Here is a 14,978-nt window from a genome sequence, read left to right on the forward strand (position 1 = left end):
AAAAAAAAAAAAAAGAGCTGAAAATCTGGACATTCCGTTAAAATCTGGACAGTTAACAAAAACAACTCTATGCTACAAGAAATACCGTGAGCTTCTTTAGCTAGTATGGCACCTTACATCCAACACTGCTGTTTTTTTTTTTTCCTCTTATATGGGTATACCCGACAGCTGTTGGTAGAACTATAGATCCACTTACAAGCCACTTGTCCTGGTTTGGGCAACATAACAATGCTACCCCACACTTTTCCATGCCATGTTCAGCTTATATGTGGATCCTTTCTTTATTGCTAGGATGTTTGCCACAAGGAGACTGTTAAGTGATCTGTGAGTTTTACCCCCTTAAAGTGAATTAGCTCACACTGTACTCTAACCATTGTAACTTAATTATGCCAAAAAGGAACGGCAGTGACTGTATTTTGAGATCTCCTGGATCGCAAAGATATGCACTCTGTTCTATTGAGAGTGCCTAGCTCTATCATGAAGCAACACTGTCAGTCATTTTTGTCTGTTAGCTCATCCCTGGAGCATTTCTTGCCTGCTTGGAAAAAAGTCTCATACTTTCCCTTACAAACCTTTCTTAAAGGTGTCATAAATTTTACTTTAAATCTCACCTGTATGCTCTCCAGGTGCATATACTTCTTTTACTAACACTGCAGCACAGCAAAAGAGAATTATACATTCCTGAGTGTGCCACTCTTCAGATGTGATGAGATGTTAAATTGAAGGTCATATCTCCCAAAGCTGGTGCTACTCTGGTGGATGCCAAGAATCTCAAACCACTTATTAAATAGAGTAAGGGAATTTCACAGGTGCCCTAGTGAAATTTTCCATACTCACCAACTGTTAGTTGTCGTGCAAAGTCTCATAACAGAAAATTGCTTTTTGTTAGCTTCAAATGTAGAAAAGTGCTTTCACCCAACCATGTCGTAATTGTCTCAGAAGCAAGAAAGAGAAACTCTCCTGTAACTGCCAAAGGAGGTTTCAAAATCTAAGCTAAAGTCTGCATAAAAACTGAAATGCACTTAAAATGAGACATAAAGCAATAAAATAAATCAACAAGGGCTTTATTTTATTGCTTTACATCTCATTTTAAGTCATAACAAATTTTTTATTTTATTCTGAAGAGCATAATTTTTTGTAGCCTGTGGTGGTGCATTTCAGTTTTTACACAGATATCGTAAATGCCTAGTTTCACTGTTCAGCTGTAATAATGACACCTTTTTTACTACATGCAGTCTGCTGTGTAATACAAAACACCACTCACATCAACACATAGAGCTACATCTTATGGAACGTCTACCTTTAAGCCTATAAGGCACACCACCACACAATCCAATATTCCAGTCATTGGAGACTCCATCATGAGACTCACTAATGTCCCTTTCACCAGGCTGAGTAAGGAGAAAGTCACAGTCAATTGCTTATCAGGGGCTAGGATCCGCCACATTATGCATGTACTCAGGTCATTAGACTACAAGTACCAATATGACACAGCCATAGTCCATGTGGAAGTAAATGACCAGAGACGTACCCCCCTAGACTACATGAAGAGAGACATCATGGAGCTCTTGGAATATATGTCTCAGGCTGGTATGAGCCTAGCATTGAGCAGCATTTTACTTTCTCCAAGGATGATGTCACAATAAGAACAAAAGATGATAGACTTTAACAACTGGTTTAGTTGCTGGTGTTATTCCAATGGCGTGCAATATTTGTCAGCATGGGAAGAGATGATCAACAGACAATGCTGCTTTGCCAGGGATGGTATTGCACCTCTCTCCTCTAGGCTTTCGAATATTAGCTAATACACTGTCTTCCCCATAGTGCCTTTTAAGGCAATGCCAAAGTGAAGGTATTTCCAACATAGCAAATGAACACCAAGAAAATCTAAAGGTATTACAGCTCAATGCTAGGAGTCTAAACAAAAATCTCCACTCCCTAGAAGCTCTTTTCACCCTAGAGAATGCTGACATATATGCGGTCAATGGCCTCCTTTGAAGTAAAAATAAAACAGGTACCCACAGCTAAACCTGGAATATTCAGGAACTACTCTAAGGCTAACTTCATGCTATTAAGTGATAATCTGGCAAATTTTCAAGCTGCTATAAACCCTGAAAATACTGCTGCCCTTGCAGAATTGTTCAGAGAAACCATGTACAAGCATGTTAATAGCTGCACTGAGGCAGCTGTACCCACTAGGAAGAAGTACAGAACTAACTCAAAAAACATGCCACAATGGGGTAATCACAAAATCAACAGGTTGTATAACTGAAGGAAGAAAGTCATGGCAAAAATTAGGAGGTGCAGCACCCAGCAGGATAAAACCACTCTCACCACATTAAACAAATCTCAGAGGACAAATAAAGTCTACCAAAGCCAAATTTGAGGTAAATTTGGCCTCCCATGCCAAGGACAACCACAATGCATTCTTTAGTTATGTTTGCAACCTCAAAAGCAATACACAGTTGTGTGCAAGGCTCATTGTAAATGCAGCCACAGATACTGAGCCAGAAGATATAGCAAACCTATTGGCCAATAAATTCAACTCCAACTTTACTCCCCTGTCCCCCTCAACTTTCTCTCAGAAAATACCATCAAACAAAACTCCCACTGCTATCACTAGGGAAAAGGTCCTTAATGCTCTCTCTGAGGGCAAGAACACTGCATCAATGGGCCCAGACAGTATCCCAGGATGCCTTCTTAACAGCATAAAACATGAACTATCAGTGCCTCTGGAATTACTGTTTAACTGTAGCCTCCAAACAGGCTATGTGCCTCATGAATGGAGAAAAGCAACAGTCATCACTCTGCACAAAGGTGGGCCATCAACAGACCCTGGAAACTACAAACACATAAGTCTCACTAGTCTTATATGCAAAGACTTGGAAAGAATTCTCATGGAAATGATCAGTAGTGAAATACTAAACCCTCAAACACTGGACCCAACTCAGTTTGGTTTCATCAAGAGCAGATCATGCCTACTCAACCTGGTGGACTTCACTGAGAAGGTAACCAAACCAATGGATGAGGGCAAATTAGCTCACACTGAATACCTTGATCTGGCCAAGGCATTTGACACAATACCCCACTTGGGCATTGTTGATAAACTCAAAAGGTTAGGTATAAACTCGCATGTCACTCAGTGGATAACCAAATGGCTCACAGACAGGACCCAGGAAGTTAGAACTGGGGAGTCCACCTCTACAAAGAGACCAGTCACAAGTGAAGTCCATCAGAGACCAGTCCTTGGACAGCTTCTTTTTGGCATTTACTTCACTGAAGTCAAGACCAGTGTCAACGGTCTCTGGCTGACCAAATTTGCAAATTATTGTAAATTAGGAGCTGTCATTGAATCTCACTAATACAAATGTTCTCCAGGTGGGGCTGACACAGACAGACAACTGGTGGCAGAGCCATGGACTTGAACTAAAAGCCAAGAAATGCATAATAGTATCCTTTGGGAAGTCATCCACCCCTGGTAACTATCATATAGACAACACACCTCTTAGCGCTGACCCAGTAGTCAGGGACTTAGGGACAGACACAGATAGTACTCTAGCCTTTGACCATCATGTGTCTACAGTAGTGAGGAAATCATTATAGGTTGCACAACTTAGAAACAAAGGTATGGCATCTATGTCCAAGGAAATCACTGTTCCACTGTATACGGCATTCATCAGACCTATCATTGAGTACAATGCCCCCTTTGGTACATACCTAACCAGGAACAAGTAGAGAGACCAACAAACTACTTCCAAAGAGCAGAGAAACTTTATTGGTTGAGCACTTTCGTACAAAAGAACTTCATCAGAACAGTAACTGAATTATAACCACACCCATATATACCCCTCATGATGTCACATGTTAAAGCAAAGCCAATAAAATATTAAAACATACAATGTCATTATATACAAAGGTAAAATACATTTACCATACACCATAAAATTTCAATTTTAATAATAAACTAATAGAGCAAGAATAATTGAGCCCAGGGTAATTACAAGCATTTAGCAACAACTGCCATCTCAACTCATTTTTATCTAAAAGATCCTCAATAATCCATCCCTGGGCATCCTTTTTGACCTGCTCAATAATTAAAAAGTTGAAACTATGGTTAACATTTTTCTCCACATGCTTGTAAAAAGCATTAGTATTTTTTTTTTATTCCTAATATCCAGGATATGCTCATATACCCACCTTTTAAACTGACTACTACTCTTTCCAAAGTAGAATGCAGTACATTAATTATATAGGTAGGTACTAGGCTATTGGCCCTAGGCCCTATATAAGCCTAGCCAAATGTACCCTGGCTTTCGCCACCCAAGAAAATTATTTTCCTGTGCCACTGTCGAGCAGAGCCACAGAAGTGATCCCCGGGGTGAATTTCCTATCTCCCATCCAATCATCAAGACTTTTCTTGAAGAGTGCTTATGAGGAGCTTTGTTTGATATAGATAGGTAGTTTGTTCCAGAGTATGGGAAATCTCTGGGACAGGAATCTATCTCTCCAGCATGTTCTGTTTATTGTGGTTCATAGGTTCATACTAGGCTATCTGCCCTAGGGCATTTATAAGCCTAGCCAGAGTGTGTTTGGCTTTCGCCACCCATTTTAAATTAATTTTGCTATGCTCTTTTTCGAGGTTAGTATACTGTGCCTTTGTCTAACAGTGACACAGAAGTGATACCCGGGGTAAACCTACGATCTCCCATCCACTCATCAAGATTCCTTTTGAAGACAGTCAACGAGGGACTCTGCCTAACCTGGACTGGGATTTTATTCCAGAGTGAAGGGAGCCTCTGGGTTATGAATCTGTCCCTCCAGCATGTCCTATTTATTTCAGTGCTGAGGTTCAAGTCTCTCGAGCGCGTAGCTCGATGCGTTTTGGATTTTCTGAGGTGCAGCATGTCCATTAATTCCGGGTTGGACATGGCTTTATATGTCAGGCACAGATCGCCTCTGAGCAGGCGGTATGCCACTGAGTAGAGCTGGAGTTTCTTTAACCGGGTAGCATATGCCATCTGTTTCAGCCCTTTGATCCTCTTGGTGAGGTACTTTTGGGGTCTTTCCAGTTGCTGCAGGTGTCTGGTAAGGTACATCCCAAAAGGGGCATTGTACTCAATTATGGGCCTGATGAGGGATAAGTAAAGAGGCACGATGACCTCCCCTGATCTAGATGTGAATCCCTTCATGATTAGGTGGGCTATATAAAATGTTTTTCTAACCACTTTGGCCATGTGGTTGTCAAATGAGAGATTGCTATCAACTTGGGTCCCCAGGTCCCTAATTACTTCTTCTGTACTTAATGGATTACCACCTATGTGGTAATTTGTGGGCACTTTGTTTTTGTCAAAGGGGATGACTATACACTTTTTGGCATTTAGCTTGAGGCCATGGCTCTGGCACCAGTTGTCTGTTTCTATGAGGCCCTTTTGGAGGATGCTTGCGTCAGCTGGAGAGTCGATTATGGCGCCCAGTTTGCAGTCATCTGCGAACTTGGTCAGCCACAGTCCTTCCGTGTTGGCCTGTACCTCCAAGAAATATATAACGAACAAGAGAGGTCCCAGGACTGAGCCTTGTGGGACGCCACGTGTAACTAGTTTGGAGTCTGACATGGCTCCAGCAATTCTAACCATGTGGGTTCTGTCCTTGAGCCAGTTTGCAACCCATCTAGTGACATAGGGGTTTATATTTAAGCTGGTGAGCTTATCTATAATGCCCGAGTGGGGTATTGTATCGAAGGCTTTTGCGAGGTCCAGGTAGGCTGTGTGGACCACCTTCCCCTCGTCAATGGCCTTGGTGACTGTTTCAAAGAAATTGACCAGGTTTAAGAGGCAGGATCTGCCCTTAACAAAGCCAAACTGGGTAGGATCCAGTATCTGTAGGTCCCCAATATCTTTATTTATGAGGTCCATGATGATCCTTTCCATAGCTTTGCAGACCAAGCTAGTCAGGCTTATGGGGCGATAGTTTCCAGGATCCATTGAGGCACCACCTTTGTGGAGAGGGACCACTGTTGCTGTACGCCACTCTTTGGGTACATATCCTGTAGTAAGGCTGAGACTGAACAGTAGTTTTATGTTTGGGTTTAGTTCTTCTTAGAGTTCATGTAGGACGCAGCCCGGGATACCGTCTGGTCCCATTGATGCTGTGTTTTTTGCTTTGGAGAGGGCGGCTCTTACCTGAGCATCTGAGATGTCAGGGGGGCAGCACTCTGCTGGGATAGATATTTGCCCTTTTGGTGGGGAGGGGGGGAGAAGTTTGCACTGAACCTGTCAGCTAGGATGTTGGCAATGTCTGTGGGTTCGGTGTATTTTTTGTCATTTTGGACTAATTCTGAGCATATCTGGGAATTCCCACCCAGGTTCCTAACGTAACTAAAGAAAGCCTGGTGATTATCCTTAGTGTCCTGTGCAATTTTTCTCTTGAAGCTGGCCTTAAACGATCTTATGAGTGCCCGTAGTTTTTTGCTAATACTGATCAGGGATGCCTTTCCTTTTTGGGATTTTGCTCTATCATGTAGTAGCTTCCTCCTTCTATTGTATAGTTTGTTTATGGCTGGCGTCCACCAGACAGGACGTCTGCCTTTGGAGGATTGAGTCTTGGTTTTATGTGGGATTGCATGATCCATGCATTCCAGAAGGTGTTCATAAAATGCGTTTATAAAGGATTCTGCGGTCTGGGCCGTATTTTCCACAGGCTCGGGGGCTTTGAAGGATTCCACCTTGGTTTTCAGGAGTGTGAAATTTGCTTTAGAGAAGTTTTCACTGTGGTGTTCTGGGCAGGGGGTGGAGTCGGGATGTGAATATCCAGTGAGATTAGTTTATGGTCTGATCTTACCAGTGAGGGATACACTTCTGGTCTGGAGCATAGAGTCCCCATGTTGGTGATGATCAGGTCCAGTATGTTTTCCCCTCTTGTGGGACTGGTAACGAGTTGTTCCATAGCATTTGAGTTTATAAATTCTAGGAACCTTTGGGCTAGGGTGTTGGAGCTAGAGTAATGCTCCCAGTCTATGTTTGGGTAGTTGAAGTCGCCCAGTATAATGGTGTTTGGAGAGACCTTCATATTTTCCAGTGTTCTCAGGAAGGCCGAGTGGGGTTCCTGGTTTTGGGAGGGCGGTCTGTAACAGGCTATAAACTGGAAGAAAGTTTTACCCACTGTTAGTTGCACATGGATAGTCTCTGATGCTTCGTGCTGTGCCACCAACCTGGAGGTGTGGGTATCTTTGACGAATATTGATACTCCCCCTCCTTTTGTGGTTCGGTCCAAGTTTGGGGACGAAAAGCATGGTATGAGGTATAACCTGGTAGTGCTCTCGGGAGCCTTGAACCAGGTTTCTGTTACTGCACAGATATCGATGTTCTCCATGCTAAGGAGAGTTTTGAGTGCGTGCATCTTGAGGTTTAGACTTCTGGCGTTGAGTAGCATTACTCTTAGTTTCTTATCCCTTGTGATACCTATGGAGGTGGGTTTGTCTTTTGAGCCTTGCCTAAAAAAGGCACTATGGGAATAGCAAGAGCCTTTGCCAATATCCAAAAGCCCAGGGGTGACAGGTGCAAGCCGTCCCTAGCGAAGCATCGTGACTTGTCGAGCATGTCATCCCAGGCTGACAGGCATTGGATCCCCTTTGAATGACACCAATACTTAAGCCAATTGTTGAAATAGATCATCTTGTCTTCATATTGTGGCATCATTCTTGGTGAGGGTAAGATGCTACTCAAGGTCAGGGTCATACCGGACTGGGCTACATGCTCAGAGAGCTCCTCTATGTCTCTTTTCACGTAGTCCAGGGAGGTACATCTCAGGTCATTCACACCAGCATGGAAAATGACTAGGTCATATTTGTACTTGCCTTGGAGTGACCTGAGTGCTTGTGTTATGTGGAGGATCCTAGCGCCCAACAGGCAGCTCACTGTGACCTTCTCCTTGTTCAGCCTGGTGAGCGGGACATCAGTGTGCCTGACGATAGAGTCACCTATTACAAGTGTATCAGGTGTGTTGTTTAGCCTTAAGGGTTGTGACTGTTCGGCACACTGGCTTTGTAAGCTATGTGTTGCACCTGTTTTGTTTTGGGGTAGTGGTTGCTTGGGTGTCTGCTTTGGAGGTCTCTGCTGCTTAGGCAGATTTTTATTTAGAGCCTCCGAGTATGTTTTTGGGTGTTTATGTGTTTGGTTTGCTGTCGTGGTAGGTCTATATGAGACTGGAATTGTAGTGAGTGTGGTTTCCTTCTCCTCCTGACTGGTTACGCCAGTACTGAGTTGAGAGAGCTTAGCCTCTAGTTTGGCTATATGGTTGCATCTCTCACGTGTTGGAATTTGTTGGGAGGAGGAGAGGGTTGTCTGTGTGCATGAGGCAGTTGTAACATTGCCTCAAGATTCCCAGATTCACCAGCTGGACCGGAGAGAAGATTGACAATTGACCTTTGGACATGCTAGAATAGTATTGGAAATTCCTTTATAATTGAAAAAAAGGGCAAATGGGGAACAAGGTACTCAAGGGGAGTTTGTGAAGGTGTAGTGCTTTTAATTTATTAGTGCTGACTTATATAATGCCAGGTAACTTAAATGCAATGTGTTACAGGTAACTTAAATGCAAAAACAACAAACAGTAACTTTCTTTCAAGTGAAACAAGGAAATAAGTACAGTAAGCAATTCAGATATCACTAGGGATCCACAGAAGCACTGAAAAGCCGCGTTTTAGGTGGAATTAGCATTTCAGGGAAATAACAAGCAAACAAACAACAAGCATACAAACAAAGCTAGATTCAGCAGGCCTGATGAGGTTTAGGTCCCTAGAGCGTGTAGCTCGGAGGGATTGGGATTTCTTTAAGTGGAGCATGTCTAAAAGCTCTGGGTCTGACATAGCTTTGTGTGTTAGGCAGAGATCACCTCTGAGTAGGCGATATGCAACGGAGTAAAGCTGCAGTTTTTTGAGATGGTCTGTATAGGGCATCTCTTTGAGGCCGGTAATACTCTTTGTGAGGTATTTCTGTGGCCTTTCCAGTTCTTGTAGATGTCTTGTGAGGTACATACCAAAAGGGGCATTGTACTCTATAATGGGTCTAATGCGTGACGAGTAGAGGGGAACAATGACCTCTTTTTTCCTGGATGAGAAACCTTTTGTGATGAGGTGTGCCAAGTAGAAGGATTTCCTGACTACTGTGGCGATGTGATTATCAAAGGAGAGACTACTGTCCACCTTTGTCCCAAGGTCTCTTATCACACTTTCGGTGTTAAGTAGACTACCACCTATGTGGTAGTCATGGGTACTGAGTTTTTACCAAAAGGGATGACAATGCACTTTTTGGCATTGAGCTTGAGGCCATGGCTTTGACACCAGGCATCTGTCTCAGCGAGGCCCTTTTGTAGGATGTCCACATCTTTTGGAGTTTTGATTATGGCTCCTAGTTTGCAGTCATCTGCGAACTTAGTTAGCCAAAGACCTTCTGTGTTGACCTGTACTTCAGAGAAGTAGATACCAAACTGGAGAGGACTCAGGACTGAACCCCGTGGTACTCCACTTGTCACTGGTCTGAAGTTGGATTTGGAGTCTGCTACTTTCACAGTGTGGGTTCTGTCAGTGAGCCAGATGGCAACCCATCTTGTGACATAGGGATTTATACCTAGTTTAGTGAGTTTATCTATAATTCCAGAGTGGGGGATGGTGTCGATAGCCTGAGGTGAGGCTATGATTGAACATGGTACTTAGGTGGGGTGCCAGTTCATTCTGTAGTTCATGTAGAACACAGCCTGGGATGTCGTCAGGTCCCATGGATGCTGTGTTCTTGGCTTTGGATAGTGTGTTTTTTACTCTAGATAGGCTGTGTGAACCACCTTACCCTCATCTATGGCTTTGGTGACTGCTTCAAAGAAGTCTATCAGGTTTAGGAGACATGATCTGCCTTTTACAAACCCGAACTGGGTGGGGGCCTGAGTTTGGAGATTACCAATGTCATTGTTTATAAGTTCCATGATGATACGTTCCATAGCCTTGCAGACCAGGCTCGTTAGGCTAATGGGGCAGTAGTTTCCAGGATCTGTGGTGGTTCCCCCTTTGTGGAGTGGGATAACTGTTGCTGTGCACCATTCAGTGGGCACACAGCCTGAGGTGAGGCTATGATTGAACATGGTACTTAGGTGGGGTGCCAGTTCATTCTGTAGTTCATGTAGAACACAGCCTGGGATGTCGTCAGGTCCCATGGATGTTGTGTTTTTGGCTTTGGATAGTGTGTTTTTTACTTGTGCAGCCGTGATTACAGGAACTTTGCATTCTTCTGGTATAGAGATGGGCCCTTTAGGGGATGACAGGGGGGTAAAGTTAGCAGTGAACCTGTCTGTCAGGATGTTGTCAATATCAGTTGGTTCTGTATATTTAGTGCCATTGTGCTGTAACTCAGAGCAGATCTGAATATTGCCATTGAGATTCTTGACATAGCTATAGAATGCTTTGTGGTTGTCTTTAGAGTCAGTGGCGATTTTGTTTTCATAACTTGCTTTGGAAGATTTTATGAGGGATCTCAACTTCTTACTGAGCCTGACCAGGGAGTTTCTCCAATCATGGGATTTTACTCTTTTTTGCAACAGTTTCTTTCTTCTGTCGTAGAGTTTGTTTATGGCAGGGGACCACCAGATTGGCTTCCTTTTTTTGTAGGATAGCATCTTGGTTCTGTTAGGGATTGCACGATCCATGCACTCATGTAAGTGCTTATAAAGTGCATTTGTGTAGGATTCAGCAGTCATATCTCTATTGTACATCAGCATGGGTGTCGTGAAGTTTGCCACTTCTGTCTTAAGAAGCGTAAAGTTGGCTTTGGAGAAATGTTTTACTGTGGTTTCCCTAATGGGGGGTGGGGGAGGGATGTGGATGTCTAGGATGATTAGCTTGTGGTCGGATCTGACCAACGAGGAATTGACCTCTGGTGTGGAGCACCGGTTGCCCATGTTGGTAATAGTCACTAACTGCAGAACACAGAAGAAAGAAAAAAACACTTGGTAGAGAAATCCACTTTATGTAAGGGAGCAAAGCTTTCGGGTAGAACCCTTTGTCAATACTAATACATAGACATCACATTGTCACAGTTTAAATACAGGTCAACAGTCACATGACTACCAGCCCAATATAATCATGTGACAATATTAATGTAATTAATACAAAAATATAAAACATAATCAAATAGCAATATGGTAATAAAAATACAATAATAAACAAATATTTTCTAAACCATAAGACATATTAATACGCCTTCCAAACAACATTAAAACATTAAAAACATATTACATAATTTATTATGCTGTATCTTAACCAGTATGGGTTTAAGACTAACCATACTGTTTAAACCTGGAAAAGAATCAGAAGCAAGTCTCAGAATCCATTCATACTCCTTAATTTCCAAGTAATTATTCTTATCACCACCTCTAGGTGTAGGATAAACAACATCAATGACCCTAAACATAAACCTATGCTCACTACCATGAGTAGATATATGTTTATACAGAGCATTCTTATCATAACATCTTCTAATTTCTGATTTATGTTCAGTAATACGCTCTTTTAATTTACGGGTGGTCTTCCCTACGTAGAAGGATGAACACGAGACACAAGTAGCCAAATAGACCACAAAAGATGAGACGCAGGTCGCAGATACTTTGAACCTATAAGTTTTACCACTAGTGGGATGTACAAATATACTGCTATCGCTGTTCATAATATCAGCACAACAGACACAATTAAAACACTTAAAAGTGCCTGAGTTTGCTGAGATAGACATGGGCAAGGATCTAATAAAATCTTTGTAACATAACATACTTTTTATAGTTCTCATATTTCTATATGTAAAAGATGGTCTATCACCTACTATACATTTTACTTCATCTGAAGCCCTAAGGATAGTCCAATTCTTTTGAATAATCTGTTTAATATAACTCGTCCTTGTATTAAAGGAAGTAACATATCTCATAACTGTCTTTGAGCTTAAATTGTTGTTCTTAGCTTTATTTTTGGCTTCATTTACATTTGTGGCTTCATCATCATTAGTAATTGAGGTATGTACACCCTCTAAGAAAATTGGTTTCAAGTTTATCTTCCTATCAACCATGATTTTGTTTTTCACATTAGATAGCAAATGTACATCATATCCACTAGATGCAAAGTCTTCTATTGTCTCATCTAACTGCTGTAAAAAAATAGTGTCATTGGTATTTAACCTACTCACTCTGCTGAATTGGGATGTTGCTATACCTTTAAACACATGTGGAGCATGCATACTATTGTAATGAATATATCTACCTGAATGTACTTCTTTCCTATGTATACTAGTGTGAATAGCACCTTCACATAACTGTAATTTAACATCTAAAAAGACTATAGTATTGTCTGATGTTTCCATTTTGAATTTCAAAAAATCTGTAGTTGTGTTCAAATAATTCAAAAATTCATTCAACTCATTCATGCTACCATCCCAAATCATAAAACAGTCATTCACGAAACATTGGTAAAAGCATATCATTCACGAAACATTGGTAAAAGCATATCTTATCAAGAAACTGGTTTCTGTCATTACAGATGTTATTTTTCTCCCATTGGTATAAAACCAGGTTAGCATATGTATTTGCTACCGAAGTACCCATAGATTCTCCAGTAAGCATATAGAAATATGAGAACTATGAAAAGTATGTTATGTTACAAAGATTTTATTAGATCCTTGCCCATGTCTATCTCAGCAAACTTAGGCACTTTTAAGTGTTTTAATTGTGTCTGTTGAGCTGATATTATGAACGGCGATAGCAGTATATTTGTACATCCCACTAGTGGTAAAACTTATAGGTTCAAAGTATCTGCGACCTGTGTCTCATCTTTTGTGGTCTATTTTATTTATTTTATTTTATTTTATTTTACATTTGTTGACCGGGCTAGTCTAGCTGGATATATGTCCATTTTCAGTAGAGGCCCAGGGAGATAAGGTCCAAATTAACAATTATAATGATACTAAATAAAATCCCATTAAAGAAATACATGTAAAGTAATTAGGTAAAATTAGATAAAATTAAGACATTGTTACTAGTGACAAAGTTATAAGATATAATCATGCAGTAGTTAGGAAATAAACAAAATATAGTAGCACATGACATACATGGAAAATAATACAAAAAGTACAGAGAGTAGGGAAATAGTAAAGTAAGAAGAAAAGTAAGTACACACTTTTTTTTTTTTTTTTTTCATAGATAGTAAGAAGGAGTTACAGATCAGTGGGTGCCACTTTGACATAGAATTTGGGTATTACGGATGTGAAGTATAGTCAGGGGTCAAGAAATAAAGTTAGTCAGGATTAGTACAGGGGCACAGCCATTGTGTTTTGAGGTATAGCTTGAGTTTCTTTTTAAAGAGAGATTTTGAGGGAATAGATGAAAGTTCAGAGGGAAGCAGGTTCCAATCTTTTCCAACAGTGTTAGAAAAAAGAGAGTCTCCAGCCTTGTTGTTTGACTTGACAGTATCTATAAGAAGTTTGTGTGCAGATCTTAGGGACTTTAGGTTATGGTAAGGGTGAATAAGAGTAGATAGTATAGGTGTTTTGTCAGGTTGATAAAGAATTTGATGGGCTATGCCTAATTGATTAATTTTTAGTTGCTGCAGAAATTCAAGCCAGCCTAGTTGGGTGTTTTGTCAGGTTGATAAAGAATTTGATGGGCTATGCCTAATTGATTAATTTTTAGTTGCTGCAGAAATTCAAGCCAGCCTAGTTGTTTTAAATTAGTACAGTGGTGGGTTCTGTAAGGGTTTCCTGTGGCAAATCTGGCTATGTTGTGGTAGGAGTTGTTTAATTTCAACAAATTCTTTTTTGATAAGTTGGTAAATATGGGAGAGGCATAGAGAAGAGGTGAGATAAGGTGGGAGTGGGCTATAGTTGTTCTAGATTCCGGAGCGAGGAAAGGTTTGATTCTGTAAAGAGAGCCTATTTTTTTTGTTAATGGTTTTCAATGTGTTGTCTATACGGGCATCAAAGTTAAGGTTGTTATCAATGGTTATGCCTAGTAGTTTGGTAGTAGAATCTTGTGATATTGGTGTGCCATTTTTTGATGTTATAGTAAAGTCAATGTGGGGGATTTGCTGGAAGGAGTTTAGTTTTTTTGGGTTAAGTAGTAGACAGCATTGGGAAAACCATTCTTCTACAGATTTAAATATGTGCTGTGTGAGGGAGTGAAGGTCTGATACAGACGTGGCTGAGCAGATTAGTGTAGAATCATCTGCGTATTGTACACATGTAGCTTCGGGAACTACTTGGTGGAGGTCATTGATAAATAAAGAAAATAGGAGGGGACCCAGTATGGACCCTTGTGGGACACCAATGTTGACAGGTAGCTGGGAGGATAGAGTGGAGTTCCAGAGTACTGCTTGATGTCTGTTATTTAAGTAGGACTTGAACCAGTTAATAGATTGGGTATCAATTAACAAGGATTGAAGAATGTGTATGAGTATTTGGTGGTTGACCATGTCGAAAGCTTTGGATAGATCTAAGAAAAGTGCAGAGGAAAGGGTGTTATTGTTGCGATTTTTGTTGATTGTGTCTGTAAAGGAGAGGAGGGCAGTGGTGGTACTGTGGGATAGTCTGAAACCATGTTGGGTTTTAGAGAGTAAGTTATTTTGGAGAAGGTGGTGAAGCAGTTGCTTGTGGATACACCTTTCCATAATCTTAGATAAGGGAGAGAGAAGGGCTATAGGGCGGTAGTTAGAGATTTCAGTAGAATTTCCACCCTTATGAAGTGGGATAATGTGGGAGATTTTCCAAAGTTTAGGGACATATCCTTCAGTGATGGTTCTGTTTATCAGTATGGAAATTGGGTAGGCTATTGATTTGGCTGCTAATTGCAAGTATTCTGCGGGTATTAGGTCTGCAGAGGGAGTACATGATTTGAGTTTTTTGAGAAGGGAGAGAATATAAGTTGTTGGGACAGGTTGGAAGCGAAATGGGGGGGTTTAGGTT

General features: G+C 41.2%; 1 protein-coding gene across 2 annotated transcripts in view; it reads right to left on the reverse strand.

The window, feature by feature from the left end:
- The window catches only part of HIVEP1 (HIVEP zinc finger 1), a 1,195,522-nt gene that overhangs the window by 71,256 nt on the left and 1,109,288 nt on the right, over positions 1-14,978 (reverse strand). The gene's annotated exons all lie outside the window — the stretch shown is intronic.

The sequence above is a fragment of the Protopterus annectens genome, chromosome 3.part0 (assembly GCF_019279795.1).
Source record: "Protopterus annectens isolate FY-2018-M chromosome 3.part0, PAN1.0, whole genome shotgun sequence".
Lineage (NCBI taxonomy): Eukaryota > Metazoa > Chordata > Ceratodontiformes > Protopteridae > Protopterus > Protopterus annectens.